This window comes from Haematobia irritans, chromosome 1 (genome assembly GCF_050003625.1).
Source record: "Haematobia irritans isolate KBUSLIRL chromosome 1, ASM5000362v1, whole genome shotgun sequence".
Classification (NCBI taxonomy): Eukaryota; Metazoa; Arthropoda; class Insecta; order Diptera; family Muscidae; genus Haematobia; species Haematobia irritans.
The window spans coordinates 49,229,672-49,254,611 of record NC_134397.1 but is presented as its reverse complement, the minus strand read 5'-3'; the positions used below and the strand labels follow the sequence as shown (position 1 = coordinate 49,254,611).

The following is a 24,940-nucleotide window of genomic DNA, read 5'->3' as shown; positions in this document are numbered from 1 at the left end:
TACCGAAAACGTTTTTCTTTCGTTTTTTGAATTTCTCCGAAAATTTTAAACTTTTATCACAAAAAAAATCGTTAGTTACAAAAGCAGGAATCGAACCCAGGACACTTGGTATGCAAGTCGGACGTAGCAACCACTTATCCACGGTGCCCAACTAAATGTATGTTTCTCTTAAATAAAATTTATTTTATCGGCTCGTGGGCGCCGATAACTATGCTATATTAATAAAACTTATAACGATTATTGTCTACACGCAGAGAAGAAACATGATTGTCACAATCATATTCGAAGAGCAAAATAATATGATAGCAGCTATTTTTGCGGCGACCATGTAACATTTTAACCTGCAACCATGTTGGCTCAGTGAACATGGTTCTAAGAAAAATACAATTGTCCTCATCTAAAATGTTATTATATTGATAAAAAGAATTTTGTTTCCATTAAAAGACAATGGTCACGATTTAAAATGTTTTGGTATTCATTCAAAATGTTTTTCTTCCAGTTAAAAGAACATGGTCACAACCTAAAATGTTTTGATCTTTATAAAAAAACTTTTTTCGTCGTCGAAAAAAGGACGCCACTTGAGAAAAGAAAACACAAAATTAACTTTATTTATTTGTTTTTATTTATTTATAAACTAATTCATTGTTTATTTGTATTTATAATGCCGTTCAAGCAAACATCGTATATTTTTACACACTCTATTTTATTTCAATTTCAACAATAAGTAATTATTCCATATTAACGTCGTGCCCATCAAATATACAAACGCAGGCATCATGTAACTGCAAATAAAAATAAATGATCCATATAGCAAAATGCAGAACAAAAAACATGTACATTTTTCAATTACACTTTCCTTTTTTGTGTTCACATAAAACCACGTGCCACTTCTGAATAAATAAATTAACACAAAACACAGTAAATCCGTATTCTCCGTCCATTCCAAGAAACAATCAACAACGACTGACGCGCAAAATGAAAATCGTGTGTACCTGCTCAATGTTTTTATAAAATTCTTGTCGCTGCAAAAAAATTAAAAAACTAAATGGTCACGAAAACAATGTACATGGTCTTTATGGCCATGTAGTGGTTGTAGACATATCTATATGTAAACTATAAAAATACATTTTTCTCTGCAAAAAAGTAAAAAAATTGAATGGTCAGGTACATGATTTTCCTGACCATATAATGGTCTAAAATTCTATCATTTAAATAATAGAACATGTTTGTGGCATTTGAGAACCATTTAAATGCTTATTGCCAACATATATTTTTCTCCGCTCGAAAATTATTTTTATAAAGACAAAATACATGGGTTTCGCGACCATTACATACTCTAAATAAGCATTAAATGGATGCGGCAACCATGTCCAAACATGTTTTTTCTGTGCGTGTATTGATGCCAATAACAGCTACGTAGCCCAGTGGATAGTGTGTTGGATTACAAACTACATGGGCTACGGTTCGATTCTCCGTCCAGGCGAAAGGTAAAATTAAAGTTTGTATTCCTTAAAATGGATTATTAAACAAAAGTAATCATGAAAAATGACGATTTTAGCGGCTAAACTCGAACTTAATACCCACCTTAACATGGAATCGGGCAGCACTCAGTGATAAGAGAGAAGTTCACCAATGTGGTATCACAATTGACTGAATAGTCTAAGTGAGCCTGATACATCGGGCTGCCACCTAACCTAACCTAACCTAACCTTCATTGTTTGTATACAGAAAAAGGTGCTATGAACTAAAAAAACCTCGTGGAAGTGAGAAAAGTGTGAGGGAAAATACAATTAGCCAGAAAAGATTATTTTTTTGAGTTGGTATTTATGAAATTGTTTTTACATCCTGGAAAAGAATAAACCTTTATCACAAAAAGTATATACTTTTCTTCCAAATAAACTTCCTTACATCGAAAAGCAAATGAGAAACGGTCTTTGTTTGTCTAAAATTTCGTTTGGGAGGAAAAAATTTTTTTTGCGAGTATGTAGGCATTTGGATTAACTTCCAGCATCTTTTTTTTTCTCAAAATTCATGCCAGAATTGTTCCGAATTTGTTTGAGAACTGCTCCACTTTATGAGGTCTAAAGTCCCCCCAAATAAATGTTACCCCTAAAAATATACTATATCCCAGCAAAAAAAGGATTAATAAAATGGTAAAAATTATTTAAATTTTGTCTAAAAAATTTCTAAATTCATTCTAGAAAAATTGTGAAATTTTGAAAATATTCACCCAGAAAAAAGTGACCCATTCTTTAAGTTAAAATGAACAAATTGTGAAGAAAGTTGAACTTCGTATAGCGCCAAAGACATTTTTATTTTTTTGAACGATGTGAATTTCGTTTAAATTAGGTAGAATGCATTCCATATATTAGTTAACATTTTCCTATATTTATGTACCACTATACTACAGAATGAAAAAATTTAACTGAATTGAATTCATATATGGAATGATTTTATTGAAATTTTTTCATTCATTGGGACAAATCTTACATATTTGCGGTAAACCTTTTTACTTCAAACTTAGAACTGCTTACCTTCGTTTTTAAATACAATTTTATTTATTTATATAAGCAATTTTTTTCTTCTATAAAATACACGTTTTATTAATATATTAAATATACTTATTTGAAATCAACAGCATCGACTGGCCTTGAAATATTAGTTTATTATTCCACTATTTTCAATTTCCATGTAATGTCATCAACTGTAAACCGCATTTTTCCTTCTTCTTGTACATTTCACTTTTAATAAGTTGCTGCGTAACGAGTTTGTCCTCCTTTTACAATTTCAATACCTACAAATAAACAAAAATCATAAACCAATTTTTTCACAAAAGGTTAGCGTCACTGAATGTTACCTGTTAATTGAAGATTCCAAAATGAAGACGAATGAAGGGGTTTTTATTCTGTTTTCTTTCTTTATACACCATCACGAACATAGTTTTTTCTCACTAATTTAAAATAACAAATATTTTATATATTTTATTTATTTTACTATATTATTTCTTAACAATCACTCCGTATACCATAACAACGCGATTCCAGCTAAAAATCCAACCCACGCGCAGACATACCGATTACATCGATAACAGTTATCGATTACAGGTAGATAAAAGAAATATAGGAAAATTTCCTATATTCTAACAAGTGTGTCTCCTTAAGTTTTAAAGGGATTGAATACTTCTTAGTACGAATGAACTAAAATATTTTTCTATGCCAAGTGTTAATCGTATGTATGATAAGGTTTCTATAATAAAGGAAGTCAGAATTGTCATTTTAAAAGAAATTTTACTAAATTTGAGGAAACTTGGTTTTAGTTCATATTGTGTTTATTTTTACGAATGCTTTGTTATCAGTGAATAAAATTTTCTTGTTCAGTAGTAAATTCTTATACCCAGCGAAGAAAACAGTATTAGTAAAATTCCATGCCTTATTCTAGTTAATGAACTATTCCTAACTGCTTTAAGTTTAGGATTTTATTACTGAAGCAAGTAAATTTTATTATTTTAAACAAAAATTTAACTTAATGGAAATAAATTGGCTAAACTAAATTGATGAACATTTTTTCCTTTAGTTCCGAAGGCACTTTTTTCTTGGTGTTTGAGGTCAAGGGTTTCAGACAAGCATTAGATTGCATTAAAAATCATAAAAAATTATAAAAATGAATTATTTGTCAAAATACCACAAAATGTTTTAATTCACATCCAAAACACTGAATTCGGATCACATCTAAAGAAGTGGTGCATATTGAGTGCAACGGCTGTGAAAATGGTGAACATCCATCCTATGACAAGCATATGTTAAATTCATCGCTTCTGCGCCCATTTTGCACCACTTCCGGATCCAAAAAGAACATTTTCACTACTTTTTTGGCCACGTTTTTTATTGCTGGGATATGTATCTGGCGTTTTCTTTTCAATAATTAATAATACCAATAATCATATTAAGATTACAATGATATGTGAAATAAATTTTATGTTTGTATTTAACATCAATGGGGGATTTTGAAAAAGAGCTGCATTGACAACAAAAATACGCCGAAGGAAAGGGTTTAATATTTCCCGACATAGTATTTATTTGATTTATTTGTGGTGGAAATATGCATATAATTTGTTACTGGGTGAATTTTTTTGTTTGCATTATTGTTTATCACTCGTTTGAACCAATTGTCGAAGCACTTTTGCCACTTTGATGAGGTATCTCCAAAACATACATTCTAAATGCATCAACCATTTCTTCAGGTGTCGAACTTTCCACTGCAATATTGAATGTACGTTGGCTCAATCTTACGATAGATAACATGACAATATCAGTTGGCGCACAGCATAATTCCTTGCAAGAAACACGTTTTCATACAATCCTCTTATTTTTCTCCATTCCATTATTTATTCCTCCTTATTACATAATAAACATCAATGGCCCTATAATCAGGAATGTGGCCTGAAAACCTGTATTGTATACATTATCATCTGTTCTTATTACTCTATGACTTTCACAAAGAATCTTCAGATGAATTAGGTCAATGATAAAATCTTATGTATCTGTGGCAGCATAGCGATAACAATAAAACCGGAAAACAATCTCTATATCGCATAAATAAACATAATACAAGTTTATCAAAACATTGCAAGTGTCATTGAAGTCAAGTGTCAAGTTTATCATTTAATAATAGGCAATAAATATAACTCCACAGTTGAAATGTGCGCTATTTGCGCCAGCAATATTACCATGATAGCATGAACACAAACTAAGCAAGCATTATGGTCCAGCATAGTCAAATGTATGTTCCATGGAGCTGACAGCTAAGTCCTTCATCATAAGTATCATACGCTGCTAGGCCCAAGTGAATTAAAGTTGACCTCGCCCTTAAATACATCACGAAAATACCAAACAAAACATCTTTTAGACCAAATTGTCTTATGTAGTCGTCGGGTAAATGCGATATGTTTGGGCAATTAAGCATTGGTCATGAAGAAAATTGATATGCAGTGGCATAAATTCCTATTAACATTATTGGAATAATATAGGATAGTTGACACTGTATGTTGTATACACCCTCAAAAATAGTCGCCTCTGTAACATATACTCCCAAACATATTCTGCTTCAAGCATATATTTTTAGAATTTTTTTCAAACAAAAAATTGTTTGTAGTATGCAAATATGCTATGTTTCATCCTAAGCATATAATTTTTAAGCCCCAAATAGTTAATTCCAATTTCGAATCATTTCAGCAATCTACACTTTTATTGTGTAGGTTGCTGAACTTTTAGACTTTATAGTTATTGAATACACGCACGAAAAATATTGTTTTTCATATGTTTGAGTGTAAAAATTATATGTTTGGAACTCAATTTTTTTACACATTATTTTTAAGTGCAAGCTTATAATGTTCATAAACTAGCATAACATGTTTGCGACATATTTGTTAATATGTTAGAATAAATTATGTTTGGGACATAACATTTTTGTAAATATAATATGTTTGGATGCAAACATATATTAATTTAGAAATAGCCTATAAACATATATGTGTTTAGAAAGAGAGATATAGAGAGTAAGCTGCAAGTAAAAGAATGGAAGTAATAAATTGGCGCCTTTAATATATATACACAAAGAAAATTTCATTAATATGTTTTTCTACCAGTGTATGCCTAAGGTGAAACATAATATGTTTGAACAATACAAACAATATTTTGTTTGGACCAATCCTGAAAATATATATGCTTGAAGCAAAACGTGTTTGGGGTATATTTTACAGAAGCGACTTTGGTGTATCTGAAGTGAGAACTGTTTCATAATTGAAAAGGCGTCATCCTGTGGAAATTCGAAAAAAATTAAAGCAAAGATCATAAACATTCTTTTAATTAAAATGTCACTGTTTTAAAGAAATTTGTCCTTAATGTTGTGTAAATTGCGTGTCTTAAAATTTAGGTTGCATAATCTTTAATTCCGCGAAAAAATTGCTTTTTTCGTTCATTTAGGAAGACAAAAATTGGATCGATTCACAGATTGAGTGAAAAGATTAGTCGTTTTTTCGTCTCGCTATCCGTATGAGTTAAAGTAGAAGCTAGTGATGGACAATACACACAAAAAAATAAAATATGAATTTGTACATAAATTTGTACATTTTTAAAAATTTAGAAGTACGTTTACGTAATATATTTTTTCGTAAATACATGTTATTAAATTATGATATTTTTAATAATGTGTATGGACTCTTTCATAAAATTACATAATATATCCAAAAATACTAGTTTTCTCTTGGCGTGAGAGAGCCACAACATGGAGTTATTCTCATTTGTATACAATACAAGCATATAATACGAGACAAAAAGAAGAACAAACATAACGTTTTGGAAGGCAACACGTGTCTTTGCTGTGTTTTGGTTTTTCAAAAGTTTACTTGGATCCAAAGATTTTGACCTTCCCTTAAGGATTTTGGTATTGATTCCGAGCCAAAGATGCGGCTTCTTTAAAATAATGACATTTTTAGCGACCTATCTGGCTTTAAATCTAGGACCAATAAAATTAAAATTAGGATACAGATCTCATTTATCAAATTTTCAGTCTATTTTCGCGGTTTACTAATAAAGGTACTCACGTACAAACAAATGCCAGTTTAAAAATCCAAATTATAACGGACTCTTCAAAGTAAAAAATCTTTTCTTAATTCCAAAAAAACTTTAAACCAAAGACGCTAAATTCTCAAAATAAGTCTTAGCCTATATTTGAAGCGTTTTTATCTTAAATCTAAAGTTTCAATATTTCAGTTAATTTAAAGATAAATGTGTTTGTTTACTTTAAGACATGCTACTTTAACGGAGGGACCCAAATTTACAAAATTTGTGTCCTAAATTTAATGAACAAAACTTTTGAAGCAAAAATTATAAACTTTATTTTAATTAAAATTTTATTATTTTAAAGAAATTTGTCCTTAATATTTTGTAAATTTCGCATCCTAAAATTTAGGTTGCGTAATCTTTAATATCACGTAAATATTTTTCTCAGTGTAGAGGTATTTTAGGATCACAAATGGGTCAGCCGAATATGATGTATTTGGTATGTTTTGGTATAGCCCCCAAGTAGACTGATCTCCCGATTTAACTCCTTGGGCTTCTAGAAACCGTAGTTTTTATCCGATTTGCCCGAAAATTTATATATACTGGGTTTTTAGACCTTAAAAATCTCTATCGCATTTATTTTTACCGGTCCATTTGGTAAGGCATCGATATAGAACGATTTCACTTCTTTTTTCTTTGGGTGTACCCTTACCCAAAGAAAAAATATTTTCCTCCGGAATGAAATTTTAGACAAACGGAATTCCCCTTATTCCGGAATTCCCGTATTTTTGATAAGCGATTCAACGATTGCCTCTAAAATTTGTGTCAAAAGAAAACTTTGCTTGTGTCAAAAGAAAACTTTGCGTACTGGTTGAACTGATTTGCTTGGGAGAATATTTGTCATCAAATCCCAGAAATTCTATATTTTATCAAGTAACCCGCTACGACGAAGAGTTTTCAAAGTAAACTATTATATTTGATTCATGGTGGTGGGTAACATATTTAAGATTCGGTCCGGCCGAACTTACTGCTGATTATACAGTAATCCCTCGATTTACGTCGTCTTGGTTTACGTTGTTTCGATTTGCGTCGTCAAATTTTTTGTTCCATCAAACTTCGATTTACGTCGCCATTCGATTTACGTCGTCGATTTTTTGCCCACGCCTTCCATAAGTAAAATAAGTATCAACGATGATGACATCGAAACCTTTTTTTCTGAAATTTTTACCGAAATTACTGAATTACTTTTATTTTAGAAGTTTTTTATTATGTACACGCACATATCTACATAAATGGATTTAGGAGTAAATATGAGCAATTTTTAATTCGGTTTACGTCGTTTCGATTAACGTCGTGAAATTCCGGAACCAATCACGACGTAAATCGAGGGATTACTGTATTTGTTTTGTGTGTACTTCGATTGAGCATTTTAAAAAAAATCAGTATTCTTAATTTGCGCTTCCAATAATAATAACATCAATCTTGTACAGTAAATATTATTATGTTTAATAATATTTACTGGTGCAATTGGCGGCACCATGAACGAGCGAAAACTGAACGGCGTCATCTAAAATCTACGGCGTGATTAATCGGCTTCATTATATGCTCATGGGCATGAAATGTTGTACGTTAGGTGATGTTATGTTGATGATTTTAAATGTTGTTATTTGCTGCATTAACAGATGATGTTAATACAGTGCAGCACACAAATCATTGGCAATTCAATGCGCAGCAATGCTTTAGTTTTTATTAGCTTTATTTGACTAATTTGGATTTCTGCAAAATATGTGCACTTGTTTGTCAATATTTTGTTATTTGGCTGCGTTTGCTTGCCCATCGCATAGATTACAAATTCATCATTCATTTGCAATTCTATGGGAAGAAAAATTTGCAATCATAATTGCAATTGGTACACTATTTGTCGGGGGAAAATTGCAGATTTGAACAAACATTAACTTGTAATTTGTGTGTGGAATTTTAATTAATCGAATGCGGTTATCAGGTTAGCGGTTCGTTACAAAGGAGCTCGAAATAAATCATTATCTGTTTACACGTATCATACAGTATTATAGTGTCTTCTCAGCACCATTAATGTTTCGTCAGATTTATATTCATGTTTTGAAATGTTGAGAAAAAATTCAAATTAAATCTTAAAAACAAAATACCACTACCACTATGGACACATACAAAAATTTTCTTTTTAATATTAAAATTTCACATGAATTTAATGAATCATACCTCTCTCTCAGCTTTTTTCCACGGTTACTTTTTTGAATAACTTTATTTTAAAACATGAAATTGTATAGAATCAATACTTTACAACTCTTCTATCCAAGGTTTGATAAGATTGGGTAAAAAACAAGTATATACGAGGGGGGTTCGGAAACTTCTTAGCCTATCAATGAAAGAGAATAACATAGTTAGTTTTTCAAAAATATTTTTATTTTCCTATATAATCTCCTGAAACGTCAATACACTCAGTCCAACGCTTTTCTAGCAATTCTATCCCTTGATTAAAATAGTTTTCCTCAAGGTCTTCAAAATAGTGGTTTACAACCATAATTGCATCTTCATTTGAAGTAAAACGCTTGTCAGCAAAGTTTTTTTTAGATTTGGGAACAAGTAAAAGTCACTGGAAGCTAAATCAGCAGAATAAGGTGGGTGGTCAAGCAACTCGTACTTTAATTTGTTGATTTTACCCATTGTTAAAACACTCTTGTGCGCTGGTGCGTTGTCTTGATGAAAAATTATTTATTTTTTTTTTGTTTGTGTTGTAAGCCAAAGGTACTCTGAATTTATTGTTTTACCCTTTTGCAGATACCCAGCAAAAAAAGCATCGCCAAAAAAGTAATGAAAATGTTCTTTTTGGATCCGGAAGTGGTGCAAAATTGACGCAGAAGCGATGAATTTTACATGAGCTTGTCGTAGGACGAGAGTCCTCCATTTTAACAGCCGTTGCACTGAATTTGCATCACTTTTTTAGGTGTGATCCGAATTCAATATTTTGGATGTAAATTAAAAAATTCTGTGATATTTTGTCAAATAAATAATTTTCATAATTTTTTATAATTTTTAATGGAATCTAACGCTTGTCGGAAACGTTAGATCTCAAATATTTTCAAAAATTCACAAATTTTTCAGATTGGATTTAGTATTTTTTTCGACAAAATTTAAATGATTTGTACCATTTTATGAATTCTTACTCAGTTTTTAACCCTTTTGAAACAAAAAAAGTTAAAATTTCCTATTAAAAGTTTGAAAAAACCAAGTTGTAAAAATTGAATTAAAAGAACTTCCTGGGTAGTTAAAATAAAAAACATCATTGGGAGTGCATCTTCTGGAAGTGCTTTTAAAGTTGTGCCTTTGGAAGAACTTCCAAATTTTTTTGCTGGGTAGTCAATCAATAAAATACCCAGCAAAAACTAGGTAACCACATCTCATTACAATTGACATTACCAGGAGTAAAGCTGTCATTACACGTTGCATTACATTGCGGCGAGTTATAATGACTAACTGTAATGACAAAAATAAATACTTCTCGGTAATTTTCGAATTGTTATTCTCAAATTTTTAGGCAGTTGTAGTTAATATAAGTATTCACATAATCGAGCACTTACATAAAAAATCAAAAAGAATATGTAATGTAACGGTAATTCTGAAGATTTTTCCGTTAAGAATTTTTTATCACAAATATTTCATAATAATTGTGTTTAATGACATTTCGAACCTTATGTGAATTGGCTATTGGATATATTATAACGTAATTCACGAATCCAACACCCTTAAACAACCTACATTTATTTCTATTTTAAGTGTGACATTAATTTGAGTGTAATCGTATTTAGATTATTTATTAGATTTTTTGTTTATTTATACAATATTCTATTTCTATTCAAGTAGTTCTCCTATTACAGCACCACTCGCCATATTTTGATCCATTGTAATCGGCGATAGAAATCAATATTTTCGAGATTTGGTTGCCTGAGACAATAAGTGGCTATTTTGCAAGCTTTGGTGTATCTACGAATAAGTCATTACATATTAGGTGATTATATGCTTTAAATGCACTACTTATTTTATGGCCGAAAGTATGCCTGGGGAGAAGTACTTTCCTCCAATGACATGTGTATGTAAATGTAATCCGAAACGATGCCATTAATTTTAATTTTTAAATAGGCTTACCTACAAGATTACCGGGTAATGAGAGTTTTTGCTGGGTATGTTTGAAGTCCCAAAAAACCGTTGTCATAACCTTACCAGCCGATTGAATTGTTTTTGCCTTCTTTGGGGCAGTGGTGGATGCATGTCTCATCAACCGTTATGAAACGACGCTTAAAACCCATTTTATTTCGCTTAAAACTATCCAAACAAGCTTGAGAAATGTTTATTCTTAAAGGGTGATACGGTCAAAATTTGGTCAAGGGAAAACGCGTATAAATCGGTGAAATCGTTTATTTAAAAAATCAAATTAAATTTCTTTTTCAAGTTCAATTAGTATAAAATTCCGGAAAAATATTCAGTTAGGCTTTCGCTTTTCTAAATCCGAATTGCCGGGCCTCACGCTTGACACCTGCCATCAGATTTTGTACAGCCACCTTGTCCACCTTCTTCGCCGCAGAAAGCCAGTTTGCCTTGAACTACTGCTCGTCCTTAGCAGTTTTTTTGGTCTTCTTTAGGTTCTGCTTGACAATAGCCCAGTATTTCTCAATTGGGCGGAGCTCTGGCGTGTTGGGAGGGTTCTTGTCCTTGGGAACCACCTGCACGTTGTTGGCGGCGTACCACTCCATGGCCTTTTTACCGTAATGGCAAGATGTCAAATTCGGCCAAAACAGTACGTAACAACCGTGTTTCTTCAGGAAAGGCAGCAGACGTTTATTCAAACACTCTTTCACGTAAATTTCTTGGTTGACAGTCCCGGAAGCTATGGAAATGCTGCTTTTCAAGCCACAGGTACAGATGGCTTGCCAAAGCAGATATTTCTTTGCGAACTTTGACAGTTTTATGTGCTTGAAAATATCTGCTATCTTTCCCCTTCCTTTTGCCGTATAAAACTCCTGTCCCGGAAGCTGCTTGTTTGTAGTCGGCTTTGACGTAGGTTTCGTCGTCCATTACCACGCAGTCAAACTTCGTCAGCATCGTCGTGCACAGCCTCCGGGATCGCGCTTTGGCCGTCGTATTTTGTTTATCATCGCGATTTCGAGTCACTACCTTCTTGTAAGTCGATAGTCCGGCTCGTTTTTTGGCTAGATGCACGGTTGTAGACGATACACCCAGCTTATTTGCGGCATCTCGGAGAGAGAGGTTAGGGTTTCGCTTGAAACTACCGGCAACTCTCTTTGTCGTCTCAGCGGCTTCCGGTTTTCGATTTGCCCCCGATACAGACTTCCTGGCTGTCGACAAACGTTCCCCAAACACTTTAATTACATTTGTAACGGTTGATTTGGCAACTTTTAGCGATTTTGCCAGCTTTGCGTGCGAGTAGCTCGGATTTTCGCGATGCGCGAGCAAAATTTTGATACGCTGCTCTTCTTGTTTGGACGGCATTTTGACAACTGAAGAGTGAATTCCAAAATCAAAATAGGAGCAACATTCTACACACACACACCTTCAAAATGAGGGGTGTTCAGGTTTTTTAAATGCAAAATTTAAAGGAATACGTCAAGTTTATATTGACCAAATTTTGACCTATCATCCTTTATGCGTTTTTGATCGACTGTTAACAAATGCGGCACCCATCTTGCAGAAAGATTTTCATCTGTAGTTCTTTATGCAAAATTAAATGGACTCGATCATTTGAGATTCCCATGATATTAGCAATTTCACGCACTTTTTTCGTCGATCATTTATTGCAGCACTTTGGCTACAATTTCTGTTGTTGTTGCTGTTATTGGACGTCCACTACGTGGTTCATCTTCAATGATTGTACGACCACGTTTAAATTCAGAACCCATTTTTTTTGTCCCGATAAACCTATTTTATGTAAATATTTAATGACAGCACGCATTTCTAATTTTTCCATTGTAAAAAAATTGCGGATGCGTCTTTTTTGAACACCGGTTTCTATATGAAGGAGTTGCCAGATCGAAACAAAGTTTAACATGTGTTCATAACAGAGATGGAAGTTTCCAAAACGCTTAACTTTTTTCTGTTTATACCGCGCTTTTTGCGCTAGGCTAAGAATTTTCCGAACTGCCCTCGTACAGCAGTAAGTTCAGCCAGGCCGAATCCTAATTACCCACCACCATGAATCATAAGGTTGCCTTTGAAATATGGGGGCTATACCAAAACATGGGCCGATGCTCACGATTTTTGGCACACCTCTTTACGGTCCTAAAATACCTCTATATTTTCAATTTCAGGCAAATTGGATAAAAACTACGGTTTCTATAAGCTCAAACCCCAAATCGGGACGTCGGTTTATATGGGGACTATATCAAAACCTAGACCTATATAGCTCATCTTCGCACTTGACCTGCTTGAAGACAAAAGACGAGTTTCAGCACGATTGCTTCATTATTGAAGACTGTAGCGTGACTACAAGAGACAGATAGATAGACATCTAGACAGACAGGCGGACATGGTTATATCGTCTTAGAATTTCTCCCTGATCAAGAATATATATACTTTATATAGTCGCAAATCGATATTTCGATGTGTTACCAACGGCATGACAAACTTATTATACCCCCGTCACTATTCTATGGTGGTGTGTATAAAATCAGTGAACACCAGAAAGAAATTTTTTGGTTGTTTTAGAAAATGTAGGTTAATTTTAGAAAATTTTAACTAAACTGTATTACAAACGCAGATCTCACGCGAATTTAATTAAATAAGTTAATATTTTTCGACAAATTCAAGAAAAATTATTAGACATAGTTAATTTTCTTCATTTGTTAAAAAAAAATCGAAGTTTGGAGGAAAAATTGGAGTTAAAAATTGCAAAAAATTCTTTAGTACCATACGAAATTCATGATGGGCGTATTTTTAGTAACATCTGCAAATTTTAAAAAATTCTGAGCTATTTTGTGGGACACATGAATTTGGTAAATATTTATGCTTCATTTGTGTATAATTTTTCCACCTTATTTAGATCATTTAAATAACGTACAGCAAAAATTATTAAAGTCAAGAAAACGAAATCCAATTAATCCATGAACTAAAATAGAATTAAATTTGCTTTAGTGCCATATAGAGTTTACTTTTTTTTTTTTTTGAGTGTAATACCACATTAAAACTACCAATTGACGGTAGACAGTTTATTATACCCTGCGCCACACTGTGAAACAGGGTATTATAAGTTAGTGCATATGTTTGCAACACCCAGAAGGAGACGAGATAGACATATGGTGTCTTTGTCAGGATGGGTCCCTGAGTCGATATAGCCATGCCCGTCTGTCTGTGAACACATTTTTGTAATCAAAGTCTAGGTCGCGATTTTAGTCCAATCGACTTCAAATTTGGCACAAGTTTCTGGTTTGAGTCAGAATATAATGCTATTGATTTTGGAAGAAATCGGTTAAGATTTAGAAATAGCTCCCATATATATCTTTCGTTCGATATGTACTTATATGGCCCCAAAAGCCAGAGTTTTACCCCGATTAACTTGAAGTTTTGCACAAGGAGTACACCCTCACAAAAAATCGCTTCTGTAACATATACTCCCAAACATATTTTGCTTCAAGCATATACATTTTTGGGTATTGCCCAAACATTTATATGTTTGATCTCTACCAATATATAATATGTTTGAAAGCATATTGGTCTAAACAATATATGTTTGGGTAGTCTAAGGTCCAAACATTTTGTATTTTTGCATCCAAATTCAATAATGTTGTCTTCCAAAAAACAATATGTTATTATGTGACCATATAATATGTTTGGAAGCATTTTGCACCCAAAAATATTATATGCTTAAAAAAAATTCTCCCAAACAATATTGTGCTCAAAATTTTATTTATTTATTTATATATTTACAATCATATATGCTAACAACATAGGTTTTCGACCTGAATGCTCAAAATTTTGTTTCTGCCCAATTGTATATTCCCCGACATCTTTCTCACTTCCACGAGATTTTTTAGTTCTTAGCACCTTTTTCTGTAATACAAACATTGTAGAAGAAATTATTCAATTTTATGATTTTTTTATTTTAATTTTACCTTTTGCCGGACGGGGATTCGAACAGCGGACCACACAGTTTGTAAGGATCAAAGAAGTAGCTGATCAATTGCCCAAGGAAAAATAAAATGTTAATTTTGTAATAACAAGCAACAACCACCAACTTAATTCAATATCGCTCCCTGTTAAATAGCGCTCCAAGCTACTAAACACATATATGTTTATAGGTTATTTTTAAATTAATATATGTTTGCATCCAAGCATATTATATTTACAAACATTTTATGTCCCAAACATAATATGTTCTAACATATTAACATATATGTCCCAAACATGTTATGCTAGGTTATGAACATTATATACCTGCACTCAAAAATATTGTGTTTAAAAATTTGTGTTCCAAACATATAATGTTTATAGCCAAACATATGAAGAACAGTCTTTTTCATCCGTGTAGACAGTTAATTTTTTTAATTAAATACAAATGCCTGACAACGACCATAATTTTTTTTTTTTGGTGAAAATATTTTTCATTAATTCAAATGACAAGTTCCGTAATTTCAGAATCCATACAGTTTATATCGATATGTATTGAATTTTACATACCATATAAACTTAATTATAAATGAATATTTATTTTTGTTATATGAAACATCCTATATACTTGCATCCATGTATACATAGTGTGCATTTTATTGTTAATTTCTCCCTTTCTTGTTTCTTACTTTTTTTTTGAAATCATCCTCTTCATAACCTGTATGCAGATGATGATGTTTTCTTGATGTGAAAACCTGTTTATTGTCTGTGCCAATATTCCATGTCAGGTCTTTTGGTATTCGATGGTATCCAAAATTGCTAGCACTGGTGTTAGTATGCCGGGAGGCTCATCCAGCATGAGGAGTGCAAAAGTAACTAGGAAATGCATTCATACTCCATGATTGTTTTTTTTTTTTGTATTTTTTTTTTTGTATTTTTAACGTTGATTGTTGTAGGTTTTTAGGTTTTTGTTTTTCGAGTTTCAGTGAAATATAACCGATAATTTTTCATGAAACGCAAAATAGAAAACAATATACACTTGCAATAAAATAAATTAATAGGAATGTTCCGCATAGCAATGGATTAAGAAGACCTCCTTCTTAAAGCCTAGTTCAAACAGCGTGCCACACAATGTTGGACGCCTCTCATAAGTTAATGAACTTAGAAATGGAATCAGGGGTACTCCCCATGAGGAAATTTTACCACCTTTGTTTTGGATTATTCTTCTAGTCCAGATACAAAAAGTCAAAAAAATTTAGAGACGATTTTATTAATTTCAGACAAAATTTTCTTTCATGAAAAGGTACCCTTTTTTAAGTCGAGTCACCTAATTGTAAGGACAAAACGACTTCATTGAAAAGTTTATCGACTTTTGGACAAGGAAAACGAATCTAAATCAGAAAAACGCGTCTTCAATGCTAAGCAAAACTCGTAAATGCTAATGAAAACTATTTCATATTTTGGAACTTTTTTTGCTTTGTACACTGAAAAAAATATTTACGTGATATTGATTACGCAACCTAAATTTTAGGATGCACAATTTAGAAATTACTAAGGACAAATTCCTTCAAAATAATGAAATTTTAATTAAAATAAAGTTTATAATATTGTTTTAAAAAATTTTTTCATTAAATTTAAGACACATTAAATTTAAGATTTAAAGTGAGATAGGTCGCTAAAAAATGTCTTTACTTTAAAGAAGCCGCATCTTTGGCTCGGATTCAATACCAAAATTCTTAAGGGAAGGTCAAAATCTTTGGATCCGAGTAAACTTTTGTTGTTTTGGTGTTGTTAAGATACAAAAAGTCAACAAATTTAAAGAATTTCATTAAATTTTCATTATTTTTGAAGAATTTTTATACCACCATAGGATGGGGGGCATATATTAACTTTGTCATTCCGTTTGTAACACATCGAAATATTACTCTAAGACCCCTTAAAGTATATATATTCTGGGTCGTGGTGAAATTCTGAGACAATCTAGACATGTCTGTCCGTCCGTCTGTTGAAATCACGTTAACTTCCGAACGAAAAAAATTTTCGACTTGAAACTTGACACTTGGCACTAGTAGTTTTTATTGATGTAGGCCGGGTGGTATTGCAAATGGGGCATATCGGGCCACTTTTACGTGCCCCCATATAAACCGAACGGGGGGGGGGGGGCGTCCGCCGATGTAGCTTGCGGAACCTCTTAGAGAAGAAATTTTCATTCGATCCGGTTAAAATTTGGTACGTAGAGTTAGTATATGACATTTAACATCCATGTAAAAATTGGGCCATATCGGTCCATAATTATATGTTGCCCTCATATAAACCAATCCCCAGATTTTGGATTCCTTCAGAGCCTCTTGGAGGAACAAAATTTATCCGATCCGATTGACATTTGGTATGTGATGTTAGTATATGCCCTCTAACAACCATGCAAAAATTGGTCCATATCGGTCCAAAAAAAGTTTACTTGGATCCAAAGATTTTGACCTTCCCCTAAGGATTTTGGTATTGATTCTTAGCCAAAGATGCGGCTTCTTTAAAATAAAGAAATTTTTTAGCGACCTATCTGGCTTTAAATCTAGGACCAATGAAATTAAAATTAGGATACAGATCTCATTTATCAAATTTTCATTCACATTTCGCGGTTTATTAATAAAGGTACTCACGTACAAACAAATGCCAGTTTAAAAATCCAAATTATAACGGATACTTCAAAATAAAAAATGTTTTCTTAATTCCAAAAAAAAACTTTAAACCAAAGACGCCAAATCCTCAAAATAAGTCTTAGCCCATATTTGAAGCGTTTTTATCTTAAATCTAAAGTTTCAATATTTCAGTTATTTTAAGGAAAATTTCTTTAAATCAAAAATGTGTTTTTTTACTTTAAGGAAAATTAGCCTTAGTTCTAAGACACGCGACTTTAACGGAGGGAGGCAAATTTACAAAATCTGTGTCCTAAATTTAATAAAAAAATTTACTTAAACTTTATTTTAAGTAAAATTTCATTATTTTAAAGAAATTTGTCCTTAATATTTTGTAAATTTCGCATCCTAAAATTTAGGTTGCGTAATCTGTAATATCACGTAAATTTTTTCATTGTATATAGCCCCTATATAAAGCAAGCTCCATATTTCAATTCTGGCTCTCTAATTACCGAGCAAAATTTCCTATAGGGTCGTAATTATTTGTAGACTTCTCTATATATACCGGTCAAGAACTAAATTATATACGTATTTAATCTGGTTTTTGTCTAATATATACCACGTATGAACTAACTTACAATTTAGAAGACGATGCTAGGAAATTCTAAAATACCTTGCCATCGGTAAGTATTACCACATCTCAAGAAATTCGATTGTGGATGACAGTCTTTAGTAAACGTTTCTACACGCAAAAACATATTTCTTTTTCCCCAAACGAAATTTTAGACAAACAAAGATCGTTTTTCATTTGCGTTTCGCTGAAAGGAAGAACGATAATTCTTTTATTGCAAAAAAAATTGTAACAAACGAATTTTTTTGGTGATAAAAAATTTTCGAAGAGATTCAAAAAACTCTAATAAACGAAAAACTTTTTCGGTACACGTTTTCCAAACGTTTTTTTTTTTTCTTGGCATGTACATAAGATTCGGCCTGGCCGAACTTATGGCCGTATATACTTGTTCAGAATTAAAGCCAAGTTGACCATAGTCAAACAACATTTTCTTTGGTGTAAAGATACATAGTTTTAAATCGAATTGCTTAACTTTAAAGACAACATGACTTCATTGAAATGTTTATAGACTTTTTGGCAAGGTAAAAACACTTCATATTAGAAAAATGAGTTTTCTTTGCTAGAAAATATTTACATTCGTGTTTTAAGGACATGAAATCCTTGGACTTATGATAATATTTTGGTCAGTGTGAAGAGCAAGGTTGGCACTAAAAACTATCAAAGTGTCAATTATATCAAACTCCAGCAGTGTGTTTGGTTCATGCAGCGTGTGTTAGTTTTGCGAGTCTTGTGATGGCCATAATTCGTGACAAAGGACTTCAGACTCCTTAAATATTCTCTTGAATAGATAACAAGGTTTTGTTTCAAAATGTGTAAACATTTTCCTCTAAGTGCACCACCGCCACAACCAGCATATCTGGGAGGACATTACGTAATGTGTTTTTTTGTACTTTTAAAAATGCAAGCTCATCGTTATTACCGACAGCCAACAGCACCTTGTTGTTTCAGACAGACAGACAGACGGACGGAGAGAGACATATGGTCATAGAAACTTTGCTTGCCTGGGGAGTACTTTCAGTTAATCTTCTTTTTCATTTTGGTGGTACACTACACATCATCATCACCGTCCTCATCATCAGGCGGTTGGTAAGAAGAATGCGGCGACCATTGTATCTGGGGTTCATGGCGTCACCGGTAAGCATGCATACAATTTATGGATGGGCTTCTTTTGCACTGACGTTCAAGACGAATGACTGAATGGATGGCTGTGGTTGGTGAATATTTCTCATGCATTTTTTGACTGTTCAAAAAATATCTAAGGTTTAGAGGAGGTAGGCAGCTATTGGGTATGTATGATGATTGAACATGCATAGCTTTAATGCTTGTTAACTTGTTAATACAACTGCACATTACATTGCAAACCTATGGCTAAAATTAAAGTTTTTTTATATACGAAGTTACGGCTACTTTATCAATTGTTGTCATTTAATTCACTTTGTTTCTGTTGTTGCAAGACAATGTGTTAACCAGTTTCTTGTTTCTATTGTACTATGTGGAAATTTGGGCGTGAAGGAAATGGGAATTGATTTTTGGTTCAGTTCCGCATTAGGTCAATAAAAACATTAGGGTGTAATAGAATGCAGGGTAGCTAATATTTAATGCAACAAAGCAAAGCGCTATACCTTCTATTTTATTATTCAAAAGACAAAATGTTGGAATAAACAATAAAGCTTACAGCCTGTTTCTGTATGTCGAACGAGCTCTATCGATCGACTGAAATGCACAGAAACAGCTGATTTTTGGTAATAAATTCAGCTGTTAGTCTCCGTTTCAGTCGAACAATAGAGCTCGTTCGACATACAGAAACAGGCTGTTAGATTGGTTCGAATTATGGCTTTTAACGGCTGACAAAGGCATCACAGGCTACACAGTGGTTTCAAATCGCTTTTATTTGGAAATAATTCTGCAACTTTTAAACGGATAAAGTTATCAACATAATTTTTTCTTTTTGTGAAAGTTGAGGTGTTTTCCTCTAAGTTTGTGGGTTCCTAGTGGGTTGACGGGCTGACCTGTAGGTGTTGGAAGTTGGTCACCACGGGGGTATGAAATTTTGTCTCAGTTGTCAACTCCGATCCAAGACGATCTGTTTTCCAAAAATCCCTATATGTCCACTAACTAACTGTAAAAGGTTTCAACATCCTACCAGTAAACAGCTGAGAAATATGCAAATTACAAAAAATAACGTTTTTCAACATATGTCCCAACTTTGGGGATTTTCGATACCAATTTTGGGAATGTTATGTTCAGTAATATTTCTTAAAACAATTTTTCTTGAAAAAATCAATAAATTTCATAATGATATCATAATTTTAAAAGTTATTAAGGTTTCAATTCATATTTTTAATTCCCAAAAATCGGAATTTTTGAAAAAAAATTGTTCCTTGCCCCAAAAACTTGAAATTTTCGTATTTTTTGTTCTTTTCAATTGCAAAAGAATAATGTTCTTTCAAATACCTTTCCAACGATGTTTTCTGTTTAGACCGGTGCTGAGAAAAATGCGCCAAAAACTAAACGTCACGAACTCGGTTAAAATGGGCGGCGCTTCTTGTCGCCAATCGAAGGTGTACATTTTCAGTTGATCTCGTTGGCAAGGACATTCGCACGATGATATTCGGCATTTGTTTTGACCCCACCCAGTCGATGAATGCGAGCGGGGAGCGAACGGCTTCCCACACCATAACCATGGGCGGCGCTTCTGGTCGCCAATCGAAGGTGTACATTATCAGCTGATCTCGTTGGCAAGTAAATCCGATCATTTTTTATAACATTGAACTGACTGGTATGAAAACATATTGTAATATGTGTAAGTTCAACTTTCGTTTCGTTGAATTTTTAGTTCAAAATAATAATGAATACAAGATTTTTAAAAATTTCAGGAAAATTAAAGTAACTATGTAGATGTAAATGTAATAAAGTAAATTAAAATTCAAAACTTCACAGAAAAAAATTTTACGAAAATTTTTCCAATTAAAGTCTTAATTGAGTTTTTAAAAATATTCAATTAAAAATTGTACAGTAATCCCTCGATTTACGTCGTGATTGGTTCCCGAATTCGACGACGTAAACCGAATTAAAAATTGCTCATACTTACTCCTAAGTCCATTTATGTTGTATGTATGTTGTATACATAATAAAAAACTTCAAAAATAAAGGTAATTCAGTAATTTCAGTAAGAATTAAAAAAAAAATATATTTCGATGTCATCATCGTTGATACTTATTTTACCTATGGAAGGCGTTTCTGATAAAGTGGCCAAAAAAATCGACGACGTAAATCGAGGTTTGATGGAACAAACAATTTTACGACCTAAATCGAAACAACGTAAACCGAGACGACGTAAATCGAGGGATTACTGTATTGATTCAACAAATTTTTTAATTGAAACAAAAATCAATCACAAAAATTAATAGTATCAATTAATTTTTTAATTGATACTATAATTTCTGTAATTGAAGACATTTCAATTAAAAAATTAATTGGATCAATCAATTTCGTGATTGTATCGAAAAAAATGTGTTTTGTTTTAAATTGCGAGCTACATTTTTCTCTGTGTAACAGCTGTTTTTTGTCTTAAGTTTATCGTGACAGAAAGTAACAATAACACATTAACAATAACAATAACAAGAAAAAAACAAACAATTATCTCAACAACCCACAACCACGATCATTGGCACGTAGTAGAGTAGGTCAGTAACTTCATCACCAACCAAAAAAAAAAAGAAAAAAAAAAAAAAAAAACATGGACACCAAAATCATGGACTGTAGTGCAGTACAAGAAATAGAAACAGCTGCTGTGAGCTACAATTTACCTTACTTTGAATATTTTGTGGTTTTCTGTTTAAAAGACCATCTAATAAAATATATCTAAATTGGTCATTTTGAAACAAAACCATGTGCGAATGGAAGCAACCAAATGTTGGCAAACACATTTTTTTGTTTTGACTTAACGCGTAAACAGAGCAGCGTCATTGCGCAGCCAAATAAATGATTAAATATTTAATTACTTATGCTTGCCGGTTTGTCCATCCATAAGTTGAGTCCACTCAATGAGAAGGCGAAAAACAACATTGTGAAGATGTTTTTTTTTTATCTTGCCACTTGAATGGTAAGTGCCATACAATCTATGAATCTATGCTGTATTGATAGACATTTGTAGACCAATTAAAAATTGCTATGACCTATTTTCAATTGTAAACCTAATGGTCAATATTTTACAGATATATTTTAACATACTATATGTAATTTAAAACGGCCGAAAAAAATCCTATTTCAATTTGCAAAAATCCCTTGAGGCTTTTTTATCGATTGTTTAAAATTTTCTCGAGTGAAATAAAAAAAGTAATTTTTTTATGTGAAAAATTAATTACTTCGTGCGAAAATTTAACTAAATTGTATTCCATTTTTTGAAATTTACACAGCAAAGAAATTAAAACATAAAAAACGAGTATCGCAGACGTTGCTTTTTGTTACAGTGTTTTTAATTATTATTATTTTTTTTTAATTCAAACTTTTATCACCAACAAATTTCTTGGGTTACATAATTTTAATTATATAATACTTTTTATTCAATAATCACAGGCCGTTTCATTTGTATGAACCATTGTTCTTTTCTAGCTTTATGTCTTAATAAATAAATAAGACATAAATAAATAAGACACATTTAAACGTAGTAAAAATTTTCGAAATCTTGCGAAAATTTTTACAGTGTATGTAAAATGACATTACTTCCACTTCCAAAAGTTGTATTTTGTACATCATTGAAAGAATGGGACCTAGGTTAGGTTAGGGTAAAGTGGCAGCCCGATTAAATTTCAGGCTCACTTAGACTATTCAGTCCATTGTAATACCACATTTAACTAAAAGTACCTATTACATATGGGCACTTCTAGTCTTAGCCACTGAACCTTCTCTATTATTTTCTTTTGTGGAACCAACCAGATTGCTCCAAAAACATTAACAAACTGCTTAAGTTAACGTTTTCCAGGTCCGCCAGTAATCTAAAGCTATATGCTCCTAAAATTCGATTACGCCTTACACAAAAAGCAGGACACTCACACAAGAGGTGTTTAATTGATTCCTTTTCCTCCATATCATGACAGCTTATACAATAGTCATTATACTTCGCACCTATAGTTTTTGCAAATTCGCCTATCAAGCAGCGACCCGTTATAGCAGATATCAGGAGTGTTATCTGACGCCTTGAGAACACTAGCATATCTAGTGTGCGGTTTAAGTTACAACCCTTGCAATTCTCCCATCGAATATTGGCCATCATAACAAATATTGACCAATTCTGGCACGGTTGTTAGAGACCATATACTAACACTATGTTCCAAATTTCAACCGGATCGGATGAAATTTGCTTCTCTTTGAGGCTACGCAAGCCAAATCTGGGGATCGGTTTATATGGGGGCTATATATAATTATGAACCGATATGGACCAATTTTTGCATGGTTGTTAGAGACCATATACTAACACCATGTACCAAATTTCAATCGGATCGGATGAAATTTGCTTCTCTTAGAGGCTCCGCAAGCCAAATCTGGGGATCGGTTTATATGGGGGCTATATATAATTATGAACCGATATGGACCAATTTTTGCATGGTTGTTAGAGATCATATACTAACACCATGAACCAAATTTCAACTGGATCGGATGTAATGTGCCCCTCAAAGAGGATCCGCAAGCCAAATCTGAGCGTCGGTTTATATGGGGGCTATACGTAAAATTGGTCCGATATGGCCCATTTGCAATACCATCCGACCTATCTCAATAACAACTACTTGTGCCAAGTTTCAAGTCGATAGCTTGTTTCGTTCGGAAGTTGGCGTGATTTTAACAGACGGACGGACATGCTTAGATCGACTCAGAATTTCACCACGACCCATAATATATATACTTTATGGGGTCTTAGAGCAATATTTCGATGTGTTACAAACGGAATGACAAAGTTAATATACCACCCATCCTATGGTGGATTAAATAAAATAAATTAAATTCAACACATCTATTGTTTTGTATGAATACCACAACTATATCAATCAATTAATTAACACTACATATGTACCTTTAAAAAAACAATATAGCACAACTATTTCAAAACAAAATTGTGAATAAAAAGACGAATATGATCTTAATAGATTAATTGATGTGTATCAATTCATTTGACAGTTTAAAGCGTTTATATAATTTTTCTTCTTTTTGTGTTCAATATTGGCATCACCTAACTAAATCTATTATTTTTAATCGACTCCGAGTATCGATGACATTTATAATTATATTACTGTCAGGGTCAATTGTTATGTCATTTATTAACATTTCAATCATACTTAAGTAAATGCAGACTACAGTGTTTACAAGTAAAAGTAGGTATTATGTTTGGGTTTGGAGTTTTAAATGACATTATTTTCAAATTAATGAAAATATTTATTTTGTTTCTTATTCGATCTTTTTCTGTTTTAATAAAAATAAATTAATTAAAATTTATACATATAAATGAAAACAAACATAATCCTATTATATTTTATTTTATTTTATTTTATTTTGTATTTCCATTTATTTAAGCAATTCAAAGCCTTTACAGGGCCAATTTAACGAATTACAATGTACTACTCTAACGGACATTACAATATTATATAAAAATATTAAATATAAATTAATTAAAATAAACAACAATCTTATATAAACAATTGAATCAGCAATTTCATAACAATAATCAATAATGTTTTATATACATTTTTTTAAATTATTATTATTATTTTTTTTTTTTTTGCGTTTAATAATGTTCTTGGATCCCATTGAAATTAAAATATGTTTTATTTCGCGAGTCAGGAGACTACTCATTTTGCCAAATTCTATTCACAAAAATTTATCACCAAAAATATTTTAACAAAAACCTTAATTGATTTAGAAAATGGATCCAATTAATATGTTTATTAATTCAAATAATTTCACTAGTT

General features: G+C 32.3%; 1 protein-coding gene across 1 annotated transcript in view; it reads right to left on the bottom strand.

Moving 5' to 3' along the window:
• LOC142220874 (V-type proton ATPase catalytic subunit A) overlaps window positions 1–2,322 on the bottom strand; it is a 108,369-nt gene extending 106,047 nt beyond the window's left edge. Inside the window, exon 1 of the mRNA XM_075290257.1 lies at window positions 2,309–2,322. The gene's annotated coding sequence lies outside the window, so the exon portion shown is untranslated. The remainder of the gene's footprint in view (window positions 1–2,308) is intronic.
• Between the last annotated feature and the right edge of the window lie 22,618 nt (window positions 2,323–24,940).